Source organism: Elephantulus edwardii, unplaced genomic scaffold (genome assembly GCF_000299155.1).
Source record: "Elephantulus edwardii isolate Elephantulus edwardi_28Jun2011 unplaced genomic scaffold, EleEdw1.0 scaffold00002, whole genome shotgun sequence".
NCBI lineage: Eukaryota > Metazoa > Chordata > Mammalia > Macroscelidea > Macroscelididae > Elephantulus > Elephantulus edwardii.
In genome coordinates this window covers 40,257,912-40,265,595 of record NW_006399752.1, presented here as the reverse complement: position 1 = coordinate 40,265,595, position 7,684 = coordinate 40,257,912, and the positions used below count along the sequence as shown (strand labels likewise).

Here is a 7,684-nt window from a genome sequence, read left to right as displayed (position 1 = left end):
GAAAGAGAGGAAGATCTTCTACAAGAAGGATTGACTCAGTGGCTGGAGCAGTGGGCTTGAGTTTGTCAAGGATGGTGAGAATGGTGAAGAACAAGTCTGTTCTTCATAGGGTTGGTCAACTTGACAGCAGCTAGCAACAACAACAACAACAGTCCCCAGAGACATGCCTAAACCCTGATCCCCATTGGTGGTTGTTGTTATTATGTGCCATCAAGTCGCTTGTGACTCATAGCAACCCTATGTACAAGAGCTCTAAACTCCGTTTTATCCTGAGCCAACCTGGCGATCTCAAACACACTCATTCCCACCACTCCAGTCACAGAATTGATCCATCTCATCGAAGATCTTCCTCTCCTGCGCCACCCATCTATTCTGCCAAATATGATGTCCCTCTCCAAGGACCAGTCATGTCAGATGAAGCCTCAGAATCCTTGACTCCAAGGAGCATTCCAACTTCACCTTCTCTAGGACAAACCTGTTTGTTCTCCTAGCAGTTCATGGTATATTCAACACTCTTCTCCAGCACCACAGCTCAAAGGCATCAATTCTCTTTCTATCATCCCTATTCACTGTCTAACTCTCTGACACATAGCACATAATTGCGAAGACTATAGCCTGGATCAGGCACACCTTAGTCTCCAGTCTGACGTTGTTGCTCTTTAGTACTCTTGAGAGGTCCCTCACAGCTGACTTTCCCAATGCAATTTGTCTCTTGATTTCCTGGCTACTGTTACCAAGAGTGTTGACTGTGGAACCAAGTAAACTAAAACTGTTAACTATCTCAATCTCTTCACCATTCGTGTTGATGCTGCCAATTGGCCCAGTGGTGAGAATCTATATTTTCTTGATGTTGAGCTTCAATCCATATAGGAGGCTGCTGCCCTTGACCTTTTGCAGCAAGCGCTTCAGGTCTTCTTCAGTTTCAGCAGGCAGGGTTGTGTCATCCACATAATGCAAGTTGTTATGACTCTTCCACCAATCCTGATGCCTCATTCCTCCTCGTACAGCCCAGCGTCTCGGATGATCTGTTCTGCATACTCTGTGAATATGACATTATTTAGGCAATGAGTTTTTGCAGTTGTGTTTGGGCAGCTGGAGATGGACCACGGCTTGTGAGTATCTTTCTCGACCCAGGAGAATGTCTACCAAGAGCTGGCACAGAGTTCGGAAGCTGTCCCAAAGGGCCTGTAATAAGACCACTTGTGGAAGTCCAGTAGAGGACAACCTTTAGGAGTGACAATGGGCTGTCATTGCTGGTTTATTTGTAATTTCTTACTGGCTCTGTGAGGTGCCTTCAGCCACGCATCCACCCCCGTGAATGGCCCCAGTGATGCACCTGGTATCCTCCTCAATAAGCCTACAATATTTAAACTCAGGGCAAGGGGTTCATTCTCATCTAATCCAGGGGATGTAGGAAGTGCCCGGAGTCTGTAGATGGTCTCAATAGATCATTTCCTTGGCTGTAAACCGAAAGGTTAGAGGTTCCTAGGCATGTAGGGTGAATTGGAAGAAAGGCCTGGAGATCTACTTCCAAGAAAAGTATCAGTGGAAAACAACTATGAGATATCATCTCACCCCAGTCAGAATAGCAAAATTTAACAGACCAGCAAGCAACAAATGCTGGCGAGTTTGTGGAGAAACTGGAACCCTTATTCACTGTTGGTGGGAGTGTAAAATGGTGCAAGCACTGTGGAAGGCGATATGGCGCTTTCTCAAAAAGTTGCAAATAGAGATACCATTTAACCCAGCAATTCCACTACTGGGAAAATAACCCAAAGAGACCATAACTGACTTCCAAGCGGATCTATGCACACCTGTGTTTATCACAGCTTTGTTCACGATAGCAAGGAGTTGGAAACAACCTAAGTGTCTGTCAACAAAAGAATGGATCAACAAGCTGTGGTATAGTCACACAATGAAATCCTACGCTGCATTGAAAAACAAGGAACTCATGCAATATTATTCAAAATGAGTGACCCTGGAGGACATTATGCTGAGTAAAGTATCTCAGTCACAAAAGGACAAATACTGCATGGTGCCACTGTTGTAAAACAGCACTGACATCGGGGTTGGGTAGAGACTGAAAAAGATGGGTTCAGTAATGTATACTGCATTGAAGCAGATGAGGGAGAAAACTGTTTAAAAGGGATATGTGATTAGGTATTTTTGTCATGACAGGAGTCCAGAGCAAAGGCTGCATAGTAGAGTAGACCTGGGGGGAGGGATTATAAAACAATGAAAATTTTTCTTTTACTTTTCCAAGAGGAGAGTGTACTAGGGGGGAGGATGGTGGGAAGGGGAGAAAAGTGCAACAGGGAATGAATGGAAATCCAAAGTCTCTGTAAATTTTCATTGAAATTAATTATAATTTTTTTTAAAGTATCAGTGGAAATCCCGTGGAGCAGAGTTCTCCTCTGACTCAGGAGGAGTTGAAACCACCTGGACAAGTGATTTTTCGTAGGCATCCAGCAAATGTTCGCTTGCTTGTTTATTGAACAAATACCACCTCCTTGCACCGCTGGAGAGAGCCAAGTGAGCCAGGAGGAGGAAATGAAGGTAAGACTATACTCTCCATTTCTGACGCTGTTCATATCCTAGGGACTCAGAAGCACTCAGGCTTTTGTTCTCATTTTACAAATGTGACTTCAGGACCCAAGATGGTGCCACAAGTCAGGGCAGAGGTGGGACTTAAAAACCTGTTATTTCTTTTTGCTTAGACTCCAAATCCTGTGTTCATTCCATTGTGAGCTAGGGACTGATGTGACAGACCTTGGCTATGTTGTTCCTGAGTGAGCTCTGAACTGGCTGGGAAGAGTCTGTCTTGGAAGCTCCTGGATGGATGTGAAGGTGATTAAACTCACAGTGAATTATCTGGTTTTGTGACTGTAAAATGGGTGCAGTGTGGACAAGGAGGCAAGGGCTGGTAGTGGTCATTTTATGATCCTGTATCAACTAGAGTGGTCTAGGTGAGGGGGCAGCCAGGCCCCAACGGGAGGACTTGCCTTCTGGGTCTACACGAGGCAAGTTGTTTAACCTCCCTCAACCTCAATTTTCCCAACTTACACTACTGTTGTTGAGTTCCTCTGAGTCAGAACCCAGGCAAAGCTGACCCTCCGGCAGGTTTTCAGAAGCAGTAAATTTTTTTTTTCTCCTCTGAACAATACCTTTATTCTTTTTGTTTATAACTGAAACTCTGGGAATTCAAAATTAACATCCTTGCCTGTGAGCTTCTTACACACACCAGAGAAAGTTTCAACCTTATGTTCTACGTTATTCTGCTGTGCTTTGTCCAAATGGACCTTTATAAGCCGGCTGCCATCCAGGTTTACACGGATTCTCTTGCCCACAATTTCACTGGGAAAGACCAAGTCTTCAAGGACTGCATCATCCACAGGTGTCAGGGTGCGGCTCCTGGGGTGCTTTTGTTTATTTTTTGTGCGGCTTTTCTGAGTTGGTTTAGGCAGAATTCTCCTCTGAGCAATAAAGACTACGTGCTTTCCACTGAACTTTTTCTCCAGTCCACGTACTAAGCGGCCTTGGATTTTCTGGAAAGATCTCAGTTGAGGAACAGGAACAAAGATTATAATAGTTTTCCGACCACCACCCACGTCAATTTCCTTAGCTGCTGTTCTATTCAGCTCCCTTAATTGAGCCTTTAGGTCTGAGTTCATCTCCAGTTCAAGAAGAGCCTGAGAGGTGCCAGACTTGAATTCATCCGGCTTTTCACCATTGGGCTTCACAATCTTCGCACTTGAACTGAACATGCCTCGTTCGTGCTGAGCACCGGCCTAGGAAGAGCAGAAGCAGTAAATCTTATGTGAAGAGATTGTCCATCTTTGCATGGAGCAGCTGGTGGATTCAAACCACGTGCCTTTGGGATTGCAGCGCAGCTTCTTACCAGTAGACCACCAGAGCTCCCTACTACACCACTACACTAGAGGCAACAATTCCTAGATTGTGTTTTTTCAAGGATGGGTTTGGATGATTAAGTTTTTGGGTGTTTGGGGGGGTTTTTTGGTTGTTGTTGTTGTTGTTGTTTTTTAAATAATTGAATCTTTCTTTAGGTCTCATGCGCCAGCTTAACGTTTTCCACCAACTCAGGGAGCAGAAACTGCCAGGCTTCACAATTTTTTGTCTGGGTGCTGCTCCTGAAGCACTTCTATCTTAACAGCAGTCATTGCAGGCTATCTAGGTGTTTGTTTAGCCTTTATTGCTTCCTTGGCCTCACTGCTAGCCGGTTCTCATTGAGCCTTTCTAACTGCAGGCTTTTCATTCCTCTTGGCCATTGTATCAGCAAGAGATGCACCAGTGATGGCCCTTTGGAATTTGACTGCACGGTGGGTTCTTTTCTTTTGAATTTTTTCCGATTGGACCTTTTTGTGCTTCTTTCTTTAGAGGACAGTTCAATTTATCTGCCATGGATTTCTTTTGGAAAGGAAAGCAGACTCACATTTTGCATTCAGAAACGGAACACCTTCCCATTGGTCCTGGCAGAGTGCCTACCATGCCTAGGGTAGATCTTGTACCCACTGGAACTGCATAGCTCGGACTTCATGACTGTGACTTCAATGATGACTAAGTTTTTTTAAAGCTCTACAATGAGACATCCATACTGATGCTGCCAATTGGCCCAGTGGTTTTAGTTTACTTGGCTCCACAGTCAACACTCTTGGTAACAGCAGCCAGGAAATTAGGAGATGAATTGCATTGGGAAAGTCAGCTGTGAGGGAACTCTCAAGAGTACTGAAGTTCAACAACGTCAGACTGGAGACTAAGGTGCGCCTGATCCGGGCTATAGTCTTTGCAATTATGTGCTATGCATTGGAGAGTTGGACAGTGAATAGGGTTGATAGAAAGAGAATTGATGCCTTTGAGCTGTGGTGCTGGAGAAGAGTGTTGAATATACCATGGACTGCCAGGAGAACAAACAGGTTTGTCCTGGAGAGGGTGAAGCCAGAATGTTCCCTGGAATCAAGGATTCTGAAGCTTCGTCCGACATACTTTGGTCATGTTGCAAGGAGGGACTGGTCCTTGGAGAGGGACATCATGTTTGGGAGAATGGAGGGGCGGCGAAGGAGAGGAAGACCCTTGATGAGATGGATCGATTCTGTGAGTGGAGTGGTGGGAATGAATGTGTTTGAGACAGCGAGGTTGGCACAGGATAGAACGGTGTTTAGGGCTCTTGTACATAGGGTCGTTATGAGTCTCAAACGACTCGATGGCACAAAACAACAACAACAACACAGTGAGACAGCAAGAGACGAGGATTTGTGGCTGCCGTACCAATGATGTTTGACACATGCCTGTCTTCTTTGTCACCCAGGTCTCCTGAAGCCCTACCCACCCCTGACCAGCCCCACTTGGTTCTCGAATGAGCCATAAATTCTGGGGAACTTTTAGTTAGCTTGAGTTTGGTTTTCTCACAGAGAAACCTGACTCATTGCATAATGGAGCTCAGAGGGAAACTCCCTGCAGGTCTCCCAGACTTCTCGGCCCTCCTGATTTTCAGACATTCCAACTTGCCTTTCCCCACTGCCTACTATTCCCCTAGAAGGAATGGGCAGAAACCTGGCCTGTGGATATGGAGGTTACAATGGTGAACTGTTTGCTCTGTTGATCTTGAGGGGAGGTGGTGATGCTGGTGGTCCTGGGTGAGCTTGATGGGGTTTAAAGACAAAGACTGAGGGATCTTTCTCATCTTCTTCAAAGAAGAGTTCAGCTCTAAAAGGAGATGTGTTTTTTGAGTTTGTAGGAAGAAGGTATCACAGTTAAGCTCTTGGCTGCTGAGAGGAAGTTCTCCTATTTGAATCCACCTAGCAGCCCTGTCAAAAGCACAAACAGATATGTCTTGGGACAAGTGCAGCTAGAGTCCACCTGGGAGGTAAAGCTGGCAAAGCTTTGTCCTTCATACACTGGACATGTATTAGGCAAGGCAATTCCTGGGGAAGAGACATCATGCTTTGAAAAAAGGAAGGCCCTCAACGAGGTGGATTGACATGGTGACTTGACTTCAGCCATGGGCTCTAGTTGGGTCACAGAGAATAAAGATGGGACAGGATAAGACAAGGTTCAGGTTGGCTGTTCACAGGGTCACTGAATTGTACTTGACTCGATGACACCTAACAACAACAACAACAGAGGCACCTCGGGCGGAAAACCCAGTGACCTGCTTCTGAAGGGTCACAATCGCTGATCACTGTGAATCCTACTGTGTGAATCATAGCGCCACCAAGAACTGGAATTGACTCAACAGCAACTGACCTGTTTGGATTTGACTTTTTGGTTTGGGTGGAGCTGAGAATGACAGGGGAAGATGGTGTGTGTCCCCTGTCCGGGCTCCGGGGGAAAGACTTGAAGGGAGAATATGTAGCCGCCACCTTCAGTTTAGGTTGTGCGATACAAAGCAAAACGAGACTCGAAACATGGCGTTCTCCTGGGATTGCTGGAGGAGCAGCAGCTCAGCGCACTCGCATGGACTGACCTCTCCAGAAGGAGCAGGAGGCGGACGAGGCCAGCCCTGGCCGGGCGGAGGACAAGCACTGGGGAGCAATGTTGGAGAGGAGGCTGGCAGGAGAGCACGGTGGACACTTCAGGGGTGAGAAGGCTCTGACACAGCATGTGCTGTTTGAGCCTGTGCTGAGTCACCCCGTGGGTGTGTGTTTCAGACATCGCTGGAGTTTCTGCATCAGCAGCCAAATATAAGATGCTGGACAACGTGGGTTTCAGTGAACATTTAACGTTGAATTCCTGGTGCCTTGCACAATGCCCAGCACACAATCAGTGCTTCCTAAGTATTACTTTAAATGAACACTGAAAGGAGCCCTATGTCCTTGACCGCCCACATTTCCTTAAGATATAAACAGAAACTCAGAGAATGGGTGAGAAGATGGGCAGGTCCATACTCAAGCGTAACCAGGCCAGTGAAGGCTTTACTGTCCACCATATGAGCACACCGGGCCTGGGAGTGGCGGCTGAGCCTGAGGGGCAGTTACATTTGTAAAGGTTCTCATCCTTCCCACAAAGAGGAGGCTCCTGATGGTCTCATCATAGACAATGGTGAGGAAGGGACTGTTATATTCAACAATGGGATGTGTCAACATGGGAGTGGGTTCCACAATTGAGTTTCCAGGAGACTCATCAATGGTCAGCATAGCCTTCTGCACTGCCTGGAGGAGAGGAAGCATAGACGTCTGTTCACAGTGGGGAGGTAGAGTGGTCTATGATGCCCCCCCACCCAGCTCTGGAGAAAATCCAGCCGTGGAAGTGTTACTGAAAGCAAGGGGTTCTTTTCGTAGTCAGTTGCCAATAAGACAAACGGAATGCAATATCCATAAATGCACTTTATTACAGATCTGTGGGGGACAGTGGGTCCCGGCCTTGAAGACTGCCTCCCCGTCTGGGAGTGGTCATGGCCTTACATACTAGGGTGAAACTCCAGCTCATTTAAACATGCACTTTTGTTAGTAAAAAAAGGTAATTTCTACATCTGAAAAGAATGGTTCACATTTGTTGTTGTTATGTGCCATCGAATCGCCTGTGACCCATAGCGACCCTATGTACGAGAGCTCTAAATGCTGTTCTATCCTGTGCCAACCTAGCCATCTCAAACACACTTATTCCCACCGCTCCAGTCACAGAATCGATCCATCTCACCAAAGGTCTTCCTCTCCTTTGCCGCCCCTCC

The 7,684-nt window shown here is 46.4% G+C and overlaps 1 pseudogene; it reads right to left on the bottom strand.

Moving 5' to 3' along the window:
• Positions 1-3,179: 3,179 nt before the first annotated feature.
• On the bottom strand, positions 3,180-3,764 carry LOC102865307 (annotated as a pseudogene).
• Between the last annotated feature and the right edge of the window lie 3,920 nt (positions 3,765-7,684).